Raw genomic sequence first — 15212 nt, forward strand, 5'->3', positions numbered from 1 at the left:
ACGTTGCTGCGTCTCTCATAATCAGGATCCTTCATGGCTTCCAAGTACTCTGCCTTAGCTATTGCAGCTGCTGCCTCTTTGTCTACCATAAGTCTTTCTAGAGACACTTGCAGGCGCGCACCTTCTGCTTCTTGCTCTGCCCGCAAACGTGCGGTTTCAGCCTGCAAACGTGCATTTTCTGCTTGCAGGCGTGCAGTTTGTTCTGCCTGCAAACGTACCTTTTCTGCCTCATGCTCTGCTTGTCTCAGCTTTAGATGCATTTCTTTCTCGGCAAAGGAGGACCTCGCTTTGGCTGCTTCAGCTTCAGCACGAGCGACAGCAGCCAGCTATGCTAATGATGACCTGTTAGAGCTTGCTCGTGACCTCGTCTTGAGTGAGGATGTGCTGTTTCGAGACATTGTGCGCTTAGCTGCGTACTGCTTCCGCGTGGCGGGAATGATGTAGCTTCTCTTGGCGGGCTGCAGTATAGTCCTGCGGCTGTATGGCGGCTGCTGTGATACCCGAATGCGGAGCAGTGTGGGTGTTAGCGGTTCCGTACAGTCTGAACAACTACAGCCTGCGACCGGCTATCAGTTTCACTGAGGGCAGCTAATCTGTTCTTTACAATCACCGCCTGCGACTGGCGGTCTCGTTTTTCATTGTTCTGTCTTCCTCCACATAGGATGCTGTGTGGATTCCAACATACGGCTAAACCTTCATCCACATCCCAGTAAACAGACTGTGTTGATGCTTAAGTCTTATTTATTAGGGTGATGATAACCAAAACTATAACGTTGAACAACAATGGTGGACAGTATTCATAGTAGATGATCGAATAGTGAATGATGTTGATGTACAAAGTGGATGTTCAGTGAATAATCATAGTGGATGACTGATCATAGTGGATGACTGATCATAGTGGATGACTGGTGAAAAACTGTAAAGAATAACAGCATTTCAGTATATGCACATACAGGGTGCAATCACATAAATAACTGGGACATAACAGCAAGAATTATACAGAGTGCATTACACAGTAATTCTAACAGCACTGCCCTATTCTATACAAGAATGCATCTATCTACATGCAGAGTACACATTAACCTAACTGCAAGCTGCAAAGCACATCTGCCTAACTATATCTGACTATAGGAGCTGCATAAGGCTTAAATACTAACACAAACATAAGATGCATTAAACCTTTATAAACGTACCGAGATCCGTTAGGACAGGGGTAAGAAAGTAAGCGAGACAGGAGCACGTGTGCCTCTCTGCAGATCTGAGGAAAAATGGCTACTGAAGCTTGTCTTCACAAGCAGAATGTGGGCGGAACTAACCCATAAGACATTGCTCTTAGGAGGGAAAGGTTGGTAAACAACATGAAAAGTAGGCAACTGATGACCTCCAGTGGCCACAACTTGAATAACATGATAATTGACTTTCTGCACATTAAGATGGGCAGAACAATGGTTCTGAAATATTTTTTACAACTTGCATATTTCATGTGGTTTTCCATTGTGATACTTTGTTGTAGAGCTTATATGAACCCATTGAGCTCTTGTGGATGTATTCATTGTGAATGGTGTGTCTCTAGTTATAATGAAGTATTCTGTGAATTTTATTGCTTTTGGTTGTCATGTTAATTACCCTGCACAGTGTAAAAAATGAAAAACAATGGCAGAATTGCTGTTTTTTGTTCTTCCGACAAAAAAAAAAAAAATATATGTCAGAATAAACGACTGATTAGATTGATTCGTCTGAGCATGTGAACAGGGTCCATAGTGGCAAAAGAGACAAATGTAACAGCCAGCCATAATGTGACGCTAAGTCACTCCTCACAGACAAGCTGTGAGGCAGAGAGGTCAAGGAGTCTGAAATTAAAACCAAGAGAGTGCATCAGATCTAGTTTGGCTCTCCGTTTTGCACTGACGAGGGGCAGTACCCCAAAACACAGTGGCTGCAAATTTAGATTCTGGTTTGGCTATTATCCTAAGTCATGTGACAAGACTCGTTAAAGGGTCGACGTTGACTTGTAGAATCGCTACCTTCCAATAGGTGGCACTCTAGAGTTTCAGTTCTCTTCCTCTCTGAAGAGACAATTTGCATAATTTGCATATTTCCCAGAGGAGCATTGCGGCTTTAAGTCTCCTCATCTTAGCATGCTTAGCATGTCAATCTCTGCAAGGAGAAATTATACTTCTTGGATAGCAGCTTCAAAGAAGAAAGTCACAGTCCCCATCAGTTAGCTAGTATCCAAACTCCTACTGGAAGACCTCCTGTGGAGCCTATACTGTAATTGCTTTATTCAGATAGCTAGGATTTCATAAGGGGAAAATGGACTTATCGTACATCCTAGCCAGACACCGGTTACATTTTCGAGTTCTCTGTAATGGGCACCACGCCTTCCAGGGTCTCGATCTATTCTAGCACCCCAGGGTGGAGAGTAACATAGAATGGCTAGTAGGAGCCATGTAGTATAGCAGGGGCCCGGCCAAAGCTGATGGCACCAAAACCGCCTCTGTAAGACCTTCCATTAAGTAGTTATGTCCCATCTTTGGTTTCAGAGTTTTTAGCTGCTAGATGCAAGAGGAGGGGATTTAGGTCCAGCCTAGGAGGCAGGAGTGGAGTGACTCCAAGGAGTTAAATGCTTGTGTAAAGCATGACCTACTGCTTTTACCTGGGGAGGTTGTGATGACATATAGTATGAGGAGAAGTCAAGAAACAGAGGGGGTCACCAGCCTCCCATGTAGCAGCCCCTCCCCAACAAGACAGGCCTTTCATCTGACTAGTAATTGACTCTTATATTCTGCATACTTTGTCCTACCACCATTTGTATTTGCATATCTGACCACTGTATATGTATAACCATTGTGTATATAGTGTTTTATCTAGTGTGCTTTAGTGTGATTAAATATATAATTTAACCTTGGTCTGCTCTTTTATCTTGATCCACGAATCCACACATTCATGTCTACTGGGGCTGGTTTCTGGCCTGGTATAATCCTGTTAATGGACCGGGCTTATATCTAATGAGGAACAGGTGGAAATACTACTGGGCTGACCAGGCGCTGTTTCACTGGTGTTAGTGAAAGAGGCCTCTCAGCCAGTCAGGGTTATAAGTTTATAAGTGAGTTTGGTGCAACGTCATCGACTGCATGGCCACCTCCTTTCACTCCCTGTGCTTCCCTGGGTCTGTGTGGACAGGGGGTGTCTGTGTAAAACTGTGCCAGGCTGACCTTATATGTTGAGCGTACCACGTGATCCCTCAGCCATAATAGTGACTTCAGGCGGGGTGGCGAGGTGCAGGTTTTTCACATGTGGTGGCAGCAGTGGAATTCTGCTGAGAAGAATGTGGGGATTTAATGGCAGCTTACAATCCTCCTAAAAACATGGGTGGCTTAAAATGGACACCTGGCTCAGCAGGTCACCCAGTGTTCTCAGCTCAAAGCAATTCACACCCTCACCAGCTAATGAGTATCCAAACTCCTGCAGGAAGACCTCCTATGGAGCACATGCAGTTTAACTGTTTTGCTCAGACAGCTAGGCTTTAGTAAGGAGAATATGACTTATTGTACGTCCTAGCCACACACCAGTTACATTTTTGAGATCTTTGGAAAGGGGCAAAAGCCTTCCAGGGTATCAATCCATTCTACCACCACAGGGTGGGGAGTACGTAGGATGGCTAGTAGGAGCCAGGTAGCAAAGCTGTGTTTAGTCTCAACGCGTAGCAGGGGCCCAACCAGATCAAATGGCACCAAAACAACCTCCCTGGAGCTTTCCATTAGGGAGTTATAACTCATGTTAGGTTTTAGAGTTTTTAGCTGCTAAATGCAAGGGGAGGGGATTTAGGTCCAGCCCTGGGGGCTTAATTTCCATGATACTGGGGCTGGTTCCTGGCCCAATATACTCCCGTTAGCAGACTGGGCTTATATCTAACGAAGAGCTGGTGGCAGTCCTACTGGGCTTACCAGGCACTGTTTCACTGGTTCTAGTGACAGGGGCCTCTCAGCTTGTCAGGGTCGTGAGCGGTTGGGAGCAACATCAGTGACTCCGTGGGCCACATCCTGTCACTCCTGGGCTCATGTGGACAGGGGGTGTCTTTGTAAAACTGTGCCAAGCTGACCTTATATGTCCCCAAGGGGTGCAGAATGTCACGGTGCAAGAGAGAAAAGTGTACCACGTGATCCCTCCAATGTAAAAATAATGACATCAGGTGGGGTGGAGAGGTGCGGGTTCTTCACATGTGGCAGCAGTGGGATTCTGCGTGATCTCTCCGGTGCCATCCTTCACAGATATATTACAAAGTTGTTTATCTTCATGTATACAATTGATTTATGAAATAAAAATTAAAACAGCTGTTCCTCTTTAAAAAGAAAAGTACAAGTTTGACATTGTCATAATCATCCTGACCTGAAGAGTTGGGTTATATAGTAAAATGAATAGTGTAATTCAAAATTACAACTCGTCTAGCAAAAAACAAGCCCTCATATAGGTATATCAACAGAAGAATAAAAATCAAAATTGCAAAAATGAAAAAAATTGCTGGGAAGTAAAGGGGATAAATAATCCTTAATCTTCTATATTCCTAAAAGAACAACTACTTTTATATTCTATAGACTTTTCTATAGGATTAGTAGTTAGTCAAAAAATGGACACATAAACCTGCTGAGCTTCCACTTCATGTTGTTGTCCCTTTTATTCCAGATAACAGAACTCTCTTCTCTAGTTTGTGTTTTTCTTTTTTTCTCACTAAGTGCCCACACCCAAATGAGAATACATGTTATTATTTTATTGTCCATTCATCATGTATTCACATTTAAACACCGAATGCATCATATTTTCTAAAATACATTTTAAGTTACACATGGAAATTACAGAAAAAAATGTTTTATAGCCACTTGTATACTTGTATGCCTAACTCTGATCATACGATACAGGCTGTCTTCTATTAAACAACAGATACATTGTAAGTAGATGTTGGCCTTCTTTCAAGATGTATTATGTAAGATATATTTTCAAAGTTTTTCTAACATTTCACATAATGCCTCCAAGGATAAATTAAACACAAGCTGGAAGTAATAAAAAAGCTATTTACAGTGAACTTCTTATATAATTTTACAAAGTATTCAGTTTTATGACATTTCTAAAATATCTGAAACTTAATAAATCTTATAGAAACACAAACTTTTGAGACAATGATAATAATATATAAAAAAATCTATTGGGGTTGCGGCTGTCTTAAAGAAGTTGTATAGGTTTGGGTTGAAAGTCTGCAGACACTCTATGTGTGTCATAGACTTCTGAATCCTCTTAGCGAGTGCATTGCAAATTGTGAGGATTCTCTGGTGTCTGTGGCAAGAGCAGGCGATCACATGACCGCAAGTATGCGATTTGCATACTTCCTGCCACATTCCAACTAGACATGCTCGTCCATGCTCAATACAAGTGAGTCGAGTGAGGCTGAGCATGTCTAGTCGGTACGTTATTGCACGTATGCAAATTTGTACCCACTCTCGCTGCTAGTACTAGAGAATGCGCATATTGTGAGGATTCAAAAGTTTGCAGTCCAAACCTGGTTAACCCCGTTAAGTTGTAGTGTGCCTACTTCCATTCCATATGACTATGCCTACAGGAAGTTTTTACTGACTTGGCCTATAAGCGCCTCTGAACACAAGTACAGTACTTCTTTAGTTGGCAAATAGTAGGTTTTATATTCTCACTTATATTGAGAACTCAGCATTTCGACTGATGTAAATTCACTCATATGAATATACTGACACCTATACTATGTCTCAAATTTTTGGGAAAAGTAGCCTTTTAAGGGTTGTTCTCTAAAATGGCCAGTTTGTATCATTTATTGTGAAGCTGAAAATTTGTAACAGAAAGTCTCTATACTCGTATAATAGAGTGATCTGCCCAAAGTGGTGATCATTCATTATATATTTAAAATGGTTTATGAGTGCTCCATAGCTAAAGCTCAATTATTGTATAATGAAAATCTGAGGGACTTACAGAGGCTGAAAACTTGTCCTGATAACTCCACTCACATAGTTTAGACACAATTACCAAGCTGCGCTCATCTGTCGGAAATAGACAGGAAAGGTTTTTATCCACTGGATAAGAAGAAATTCTAGTCCATGGCAGCCCGAAGTGATATTAAAAATGATGTCTAAACCCAAGTACATTATAACGTGGTAGAACTTGTATTATTCAATTATTGCAATTGTTTTCTATATATAAAATAAATCTCCTTAATTTATCATTTAAATTAGGATGTGGAAGTAGAATTGTAAATAAACTAAATACCTCCGTTATGAAAATGGAATGACATTTCCACTGCACAGCGGTGCACCTGGCTACACGCTGTGCAGAACACTGCGGACACAGTTTACTAAGAATTCTCACATTCTAACGACTGGTGGCAATTCCAGCAGCCAAATCTTCACCCATCTGTAAACAATGGGATATGCTAATAATAAGCCATTACTTACTTTGATGGGAAAACTTTTATAGCCTTTTAACACTCCATTACAGATATGTATGGTGTTCAACAAGTCAGAATGTGTGGAGTGGGCTCTAGAGCTGAGACTACTCCACACAGGGCAGGTGTCATCTGTATTACGTAATTGACATCTGCCTTTAACAGCAGTGATAGGTGCTACAGATGATGATAACTGCTGTGCCACTATCAATCATTGACAGTGGCATTTAGGCACCATGATCTAACCCAAGTGTTCAATTGGGCGCCGATTGGTTGTCATGGCATTCAGCAAGCTAGATTTCCCAGCTAGAATTGGGTTTTCCCAGTAACCACACTTTTCTAAAAAAATGTAATGAAAAGCAATCAAAATCATTGTATGTAACTCAGAATGATAATAACAGAACTTCAGATAGCCATGCAAAAAAACAAGCCCTCACTGAGCTAAATTAGCAAAAATAAATAAATAAGAGTTTGAGAAAATGGAGAATACAAACAATCCAAGTAGCTTTGGCTCACCTGGTGAGGTGGATCCTCCAAGCCCAAGGCTTCGGTTAGCACAAGAGCCACATGCATCGGTGCAGTATTCAGGTGAGGCACATGGGAAATGGGTAGTCGAAGCACTGGAGGATGCAGGCTGACAGGAGACTGGGAACCAGGTAGCCGAGGTGCTGGAGGCCGCAGGCAGGCAGGAGACCGGGAATCAGGTAGCAGAGGTGCTGGAGGCCGCAGGCAGGCAGGAGACCGGGAAGCACGTAGCAGAGATGCTGAAGGATGCAGGCAGGAGACCTTGAAATAGGTAGCAGAGATACTGAAGGCTGCAGGTAGCAGAGGTGCTAGAGGCTTCAGGCAGACAGGACTAGGGAACACAAAAAGTCTTAATACGAAGACCAGGTGTGTGTTTTGGTAGGCCTTACATAGACCCAGGCAGATAATCATATGAGAACACACCAGGCCACCTGCAAAGCTTGACGTGGAGCACAATAGAGTTCAGCAGACTCAGGTGAGAGGGAGCAAATCCTGGATACGGGAAAAGTGTGTAATACAAATTGTTGTGTTTGTTTTACAAATGGATTGATTTAATTTCCACTATTTTAATAGATAAAATATATACAAGTTTGGTATCATTGCAATTACACTGTCCTGGAGAATCATGTTTTTAGGTCATTTGTACCAAACAGTTAACACTGGAAAAAGAAAAGATAAAACTTCTGCATTAGTTTTGTTTTTCACCATTTCACTGCGCTTAGAACCCCCCCCCCCCCCCCCCCATGGCTTTGTGAACTGGAAAGTGAAAAAGCTACGGCTCTTGGAAGAATATGAGAAAGAAACAATGGCACAAAAATGAAAATTCGCCATGTCAGGAGAGGTTAAGAGGATACTCCTGGAATGATCAATAGTTTGTTGTTGAACATGAATTGCCAGTTTACATGCCCGTAATATGGACTAAAATGTGTATGGCTGCATCTACAGTATGTAATGATCATTCAACAGAAAAATGGTTGTTCAACCCTCCACCTACTTTGTTCTAATGTGTGTCCGCATTAAGGTTTCATCTACAAGTATGAGATTTCCGCACTTGACATGACCTTATGTAATCTTATTTATTTACTTTACACAATCTGCTGCTAAGAGAATGAATACAGCAAATCTATAGAAATAAGGATTATAGCCTAACATGTTTTCCTCCTATAATTCTCATTGACTCGGCTGCATTGTGTATAAGTAAATTCTGTTTGCCTGCCGGCCACACCTTGGTGTTTTCTATTTGGACTTTGGGTTCACCTACATGGCAGTGTCATGGCATAATTAAAGCAAGGAACAAATAAACTGTGGTTACCAGCTGCAAGACTAGGACACATTGTCCCCATCATAACGTGAAAACTAACTTGTTTTGTAGCTTAATTTAAGCATTACTTGAGCTCACAAAAAACTCTATTGATTTTAAGGGTAATTATACTTCAGACGCAATAATTGTGTAGTCATGTCTGACAGCCCAACATTGAAAAAAAATCTGATAAAAAGACTGTAAAACTGGCTGCCTCAAGGCTTTAGCAAAACACATAAAAAAAATATAAATTGTGCATAAAAAAAAAATCTAATATCTGACTTTAACCCCTTCATGACCCAGCCTATTTTGACCTTAATGACCTGGCCGTTTTTTGCAATTCTGACCAGTGTCCCTTTATGAGGTAATAACTCAGGAACGCTTCAACGGATCCTAGCGGTTCTGAGATTGTTTTTTCGTGACATATTGGGCTTCATGTTAGTGGTAAATTTAGGTCAATAAATTCTGCGTTTATTTGTGATAAAAACGGAAATTTGGCGAAAATTTTGAAAATTTCGCAATTTTCACATTTTGAATTTTTATTCTGTTAAACCAGAGAGTTATGTGACACAAAATAGTTAATAAATAACATTTCCCACATGTATACTTTACACCAGCACAATTTTGGAAACAACATTTTTTTTTGCTAGGAAGTTATAAGAGTTAAAATTTGACCAGCGATTTCTCATTTTTACAACGAAATTTACAAAACCATTTTTTTTAGGGACCACCTCACATTTGAAGTCAGTTTGAGGGGTCTATATGGATGAAAATACCCAAAAGTGACACCATTCTAAAAAATGCACCCCTCAAGGTACTCAAACCCACATTCCAGAAGTTTTTTAACCCTTCAGGTGCTTCACAGCAGCAGAAGCAACATGGAAGGAAAAAATGAACATTTAACTTTTTAGTCACAAAAATTATCTTTTAGCAACATTTTTTTTATTTTCCCAATGGTACAAGGAGAAACTGAACCACGAAAGTTGTTGTCCAATTTGTCCTGAGTACGCTGATACCTCATATGTGGGGGTAAACCAATGTTTGGGCGCACGGCAGGGCTTGGAAGGGAAGGAGCGCCATTTGACTTTTTGAATGAAAAATTGGCTCCACTCTTTAGCGGACACCATGTCACGTTTGGAGAGCCCCCGTGTGCCTAAAAATTGGAGCTCCCCCACACGTGACCCCATTTTGGAAACTAGACGCCCCAAGGAACTTATCTAGATGCATAGTGAGAACTTTGAACCCCCGGGGGCTTCACAAATTGATCCGTAAAAATGAAAAAGTACTTTTTTTTCACAAAAAAATTCTTTTAGCCTCAATTTTTTTCATTTTCACATGGGCAACAGGATAAAATGGATCCTAAAATTTGTTGGGCAATTTCTCATGAGTACACCGATACCTCACATGTGGAGGTAAACCACTGTTTGGGCACATGGTAAGGTTCGGAAGGGAAGGAGCGCCATTTGACTCTTTGAATGAAAAATTATCTCCATCGTTAGCGGACACCATGTCGTGTTTGGAGAGCCCCCGTGTGCCTAAACATTGGAGCTCCCCCACAAATGACCCCATTTTGGAAACTAGACCCCCCAAGGAACTTATCTAGATGCATATTGAGCACTTTAAACCCTCAGGTGCTTCACAAATTGATCTGTAAAAATGAAAAAGTACTTTTTTTTTTCACAAAAAAATTCTTTTCGCCTCAGTTTTTCATTTTCACATGGGCAATAGGATAAAATGAATCCTAAAATTTGTTGGGCAATTTCTCCAGAGTACGCCGATACCTCATATGTGGGGGTAAACCACTGTTTGGGCACACGGCAGGGCTCGGAAGGGAAGGCGCGCCATTTGACTTTTTGAATGGAAAATTAGCTCCAATTGTCAGCGGACACCATGTCGCGTTTAGAGAGCCCCTGTGTGCCTATGCATTGGAGCTCCCCCACAAGTGACCCCATTTTGGAAACTAGACCCCCCAAGGAACTTATCTAGATGCATATTGAGCACTTTAAACCCCCAGGTGCTTCACAGAAGTTTATAATGCAGAGCCATGAAAATAAAAAATAATTTTTCTTTCCTCAAAAATGATTTTTAGCCTGGAATTTCCTATTTTGCCAAGGGTAATAGGAGAAATTGGACCGCAAATGTTGTTGTCCAGTTTGTCCTGAGTACGCTGATACCCCATATGTGGGGGTAAACCACTGTTTGGGCGCACGGCAGGGCTCGGAAGGGAAGGCACGCCAATTGGCTTTTTAAATGGAAAATTAGCTCCAATCATTAGCGGACACCATGTCACGTTTGGAGAGCCCCTGTGTGCCTAAACATTGGAGATCCCCCACATATGACCCCATTTTGGAAACTAGACCCCCAAAGGAACTAATCTAGATGTGTGGTGAGGACTTTGAACTTCCAAGTGCTTCACAGAAGTTTATAACGCAGAGCCATGAAAATAAAATAAAAATTTTATTTTCTCTAAAATGATCTTTTAGCCTGCAATTTATTATTTTCCCAAGGGTAACAGGAGAAATTTGACCCCAAAAGTTGTTGTACAGTTTCTCCTGAGTACGCTGATACCCCATATGTGGGGGTAAACCACAGTTTGGGCACATGTCGGGGCTCGAAAGTCAAGTAGTGACATTTTGAAATGCAGACTTTGATGGAATGCTCTGCGGGCGTTACGTTGCGTTTGCAGAGCCCCTGATGTGGCTAAACAGTAGAAACCCCCCACAAGTGACCCCATTTTAGAAACTAGACCCCGAAAGGAACTTATCTAGATGTGAGGTGAGCACTTTGAACCCCCAAGTGCTTCACAGAAGTTTATAAAACAGAGCAGTGAAAATAATAAATACGTTTTCTTTCCTCAAAAATAATTTTTTAGCCCAGAATTTTTTATTTTCCCAAGGGTTACAGGAGAAATTGGACCCCAAAAGTTGTTGTCCAGTTTCTCCTGAGTACGCTGATACCCCATATGTGGGGGTAAACCACTGTTTGGGCACACGTCGGGGCTCAGAAGGGAAGTAGTGACTTTTGAAATGCAGACTTTGATGGAATGGTCTGCGGGCGTCACGTTGCGTTTGCAGAGCCCCTGGTGTGCCTAAACAGTAGAAACCCCCCACAAGTGACCCCATTTTGGAAACTAGACCCCCCAAGGAACTTATCTAGATATGTGGTGAGCACTTTGAACCCCCAAGTGCTTCACAGACGTTTACAACGCAGAGCCGTGAAAATAAAAAATCATTTTTCTTTCCTCAAAAATGATGTTTTAGCAAGCAATTTTTTATTTTCTCAAGGGTAACAGGAGAAATTGGACCCCAGTAATTGTTGCCCAGTTTGTCCTGAGTACGCTGATACCCCATATGTGGGGGTAAACCACTGTTTGGGCACATGTCGGGGCTCGGAAGTCAAGTAGTGACGTTTTGAAATGCAGACTTTGATGGAATGGTCTGCGGGCGTCACGTTGCGTTTGCAGAGCCCCTGGTGTGCCTAAACAGTAGAAACCCCCCACAAGTGACCCCATTTTGGAAACTAGACCCCCCAAGGAACTTATCTAGATATGTGGTGAGCACTTTGAACCCCCAAGTGCTTCACAGACGTTTACAACGCAGAGCCGTGAAAATAAAAAATCATTTTACTTTCCTCAAAAATGATGTTTTAGCAAGCAATTTTTTATTTTCTCAAGGGTAACAGGAGAAATTGGACCCCAGTAATTGTTGCCCAGTTTGTCCTGAGTACACTGATACCCCATATGTGGGGGTAAACCACTGTTTGGGCACACGTCGGGGCTCGGAAGGGAAGGAGCACCATTTGACTTTTTGAATAAAAGATTGGCTGGAATCAATGGTGGCGCCATGTTGCGTTTGGAGACCCCCTGATGTGCCTAAACAGTGGAAACCCCTCAATTCTTACGCCAACACACCCCTAACCCTTATCCCAACTGTAGCCGTAACCCTAACCACAACCCTAACCGCAACACACCCCTAACCACAACCCTAACCCCAACACACCCCTAACCCTAACCACAACCCTAATTCCAACCCAACCCTAACCCTAAGGCTATGTACCCACGTTGCGGATTCGTGTGAGATTTTTCCGCACCATTTTTGAAAAATCCGCGGGTAAAAGGCACTGCGTTTTACCTGCGGATTTCACCTGCGGATTCCTATTGAGGAATAGGTGTAAAACGCTGCGGAATCCGCACAAAGAATTGACATGCTGCGGAAAATACAACGCAGCGTTTCCGTGCGGTATTTTCCGCACCATGGGCACAGCGGATTTGGTTTTCCATAGGTTTACATGGTACTGTAAACCTGATGGAACACTGCTGCGGATCCGCAGCGGCCAATCCGCTGCGGATCCGCAGCCAAATCCGCACCGTGTGCACATAGCCTAATTCTAAAGGTATGTGCACACGCTTTGGAAAACGCTGCGGATCCGCAGCAGTTTCCCATGAGTTTACATTTCAATGTAAACCTATGGGAAACAAAAATCGCTGTACACATGCTGCGGAAAAACTGCACGGAAACGCAGCGGTTTACATTCCGCAGCATGTCACTTCTTTCTGCGGATTCCACAGCGGTTTTACAACTGCTCCAATAGAAAATCGCAGTTGTAAAACCGCAGTGAAATGCGCAGAAAAACCGCGGTAAATCTGCCATAAATCCGCAGCGGTTTAGCACTGCGGATTTATCAAATCCGCTGCAGAAAAATCCGCAGAGGACCAGAATACGTGTGCACATACCGAAACCCTAACCCTAACCCTAACCCTACCCCTAACCCTACCCCTACCCCTACCCCTAACCCTACCCCTAACCCTACCCCTACCCCTACCCCTAACCCTACCCCTAACCCTAACCCTAACCCTAACCCTAACCCTACCCCTAACCCTACCCCTAACCCTAACCCTAACCCTAGTTCTAACTCCAACCTTAGTGAAAAAAAAAAAAAATTCTTTATTTTATTATTGTCCCTATCTATGGGGGACAAATGGGGGGGGTCATTTACTGTTTTTTTATTTTGACCACTGTGATAGATTATATCACAGTGATCAAAATTCACATTGGAACGAATCTGCCGGCCGGCAGATTCGGCGGGCGCACTGCGCATGCGCCCGCCATTTTGGAACATGGCGGCGCTCGGGGAAGAAGACTGACGGACCCCGCCAGGATCGGTAAGTATAAGGGGGGGAGATCAGGGCACGGGGGGGCGTCGGAGCACGGGGGGGGAGGGATCGGAGCATGGGGGAGAGTGATCGGTGTGCGGGCGGGTGGATCGGTGTGCAGGGGGGGGGGATCGGTGTGCAGGGGGGGTGGTTCGGAGCACGGGGGGGGATCGGAGTGCGGGGGGGTTTGATTGGAGCACGGGGGGGTGTGATTGGAGCACGGGGGAGCGGACAGGAGGACGGGGGAGCGGAGCACAGGACGGAGGGGAGCGGGCCACAGATCGGGGGGCTGGGGGGGCGATCGGAGGGGTGGGGTGGGGGCACATTAGTATTTCCAGCCATGGCCGATGATATTGCAGCATCGGCCATGGCTGGATTGTAATATTTCACCATTTTTTTAGGTGAAATATTACAAATCGCTCTGATTGGCAGTTTCACTTTCAACAGCCAATCAGAGCGATCGTAGCCACGAGGGGGTGAAGCCACCCCCCCTGGGCTAAACTACCACTCCCCCTGTCCCTGCAGATCGGGTGAAATGGGAGTTAACCCTTTCACCCGATCTGCAGGGACGCGATCTTTCTGTGACACAGCATATGCGTCACAGGTCGGATTGGCACCGACTTTCATGACGCATACGCTGTGTCACAGGTCGGGAAGGGGTTAATGTACTGGTGTATCAGTTGTGCTTTCTTATTTTGCTACTTGTTGTATATGACATTTATAGAACAAAACAGATGGCAGATAGAAAACAAGCAAGAAATAATGAGTTTTCCAGATGAAGCCAGCACCAGGGACTAAAGGAAGGAACATTGGCTAATCAAACCAAACGCCATTTCTGGCATGTGTGCTGATCATTGGGTGTGTCGTTGATTTTGGACCATGGTGGACCTTCCAGTCCAGATTCATCTAAGCTTTTACACCAGAAAATTTGACATAAATTCCTTTGAAAAGTTGCATAAAGTTTTGTGTGACTCAGAGCTGAACAAAAATGTTGCAACTTTATACGTTTTCATGCCAGTTTTGCCAAGCTCCTCCAAAATGAGAATTGATGGGTTAGGAAGGGGAAGGGGTGCCACAGCTCATCTAATTCATAACACGCTGTGGCATTTCTTATGCCAGAAATATTACCCCAGTCTCTGACTCAAGTGAGATTTGTGGCAAAGCACAAGCAAGGCTTGTTAGGCTACGTTCAGATTAGCGTTTCCCGACGCTGCGTCGGGCGACGCAGCGGCGACGCACGCGTCATGCGCCCCTATGTTTAACATGGGGGACGCATTCGTTTTTCTTGTTGCGTTTTCCGACACGTGCGTCGTTTTTGACGCTAGCGTCGGACGCAAGAAAATGCAACAAGTTGCATTTTTCTTGAGTCCGATTTTCGTCAAAAAACGACGCACGCTTCGCAAAACGCAGCGTTTTTGCGTGCGTTTGCACGCGTTTTTTCGTGCGTCGTGCGTTGCGTCGCCGACGCAGCGGCGCGCAACGCTAATCTGAACGTAGCCTTAATGAGTTTCATTCCAACATGCACGCTCATCAAGGCTAGAATGAAAATCACCAGTCTTCATGTATCATGGCCTCAGTTTTTCTTACTCATATGGGTTCACTGTGGCTGCTCTGCAGCACTATCAAAGAGACATGTATTATCTTCTATTCCAAAAGATTATAATGTAGATAGAAGCTATAGGTTACACACCTGTCCCAAGTATCCTGGGTTCTGCTCGCTTCTCCTTGGTCCACTGCTCTCTGTTGTGCTCCATGTCATATGTAGCAGGTTGCCC

The 15212-nt window shown here is 43.6% G+C and overlaps 1 long non-coding RNA gene across 1 annotated transcript; it reads right to left on the reverse strand.

Moving 5' to 3' along the window:
- Positions 1 to 731: 731 nt before the first annotated feature.
- LOC138637500 (uncharacterized) lies at positions 732 to 15205 on the reverse strand. Its single transcript, XR_011312401.1, has 3 exons — positions 15128 to 15205; positions 6977 to 7246; positions 732 to 916 (listed from the first exon to the last, which is right to left on the reverse strand). It is a non-coding gene; the product is annotated as an uncharacterized lncRNA (long non-coding RNA).
- Between the last annotated feature and the right edge of the window lie 7 nt (positions 15206 to 15212).

The sequence above is a fragment of the Ranitomeya imitator genome, chromosome 5, assembly GCF_032444005.1.
Source record: "Ranitomeya imitator isolate aRanImi1 chromosome 5, aRanImi1.pri, whole genome shotgun sequence".
NCBI lineage: Eukaryota > Metazoa > Chordata > Amphibia > Anura > Dendrobatidae > Ranitomeya > Ranitomeya imitator.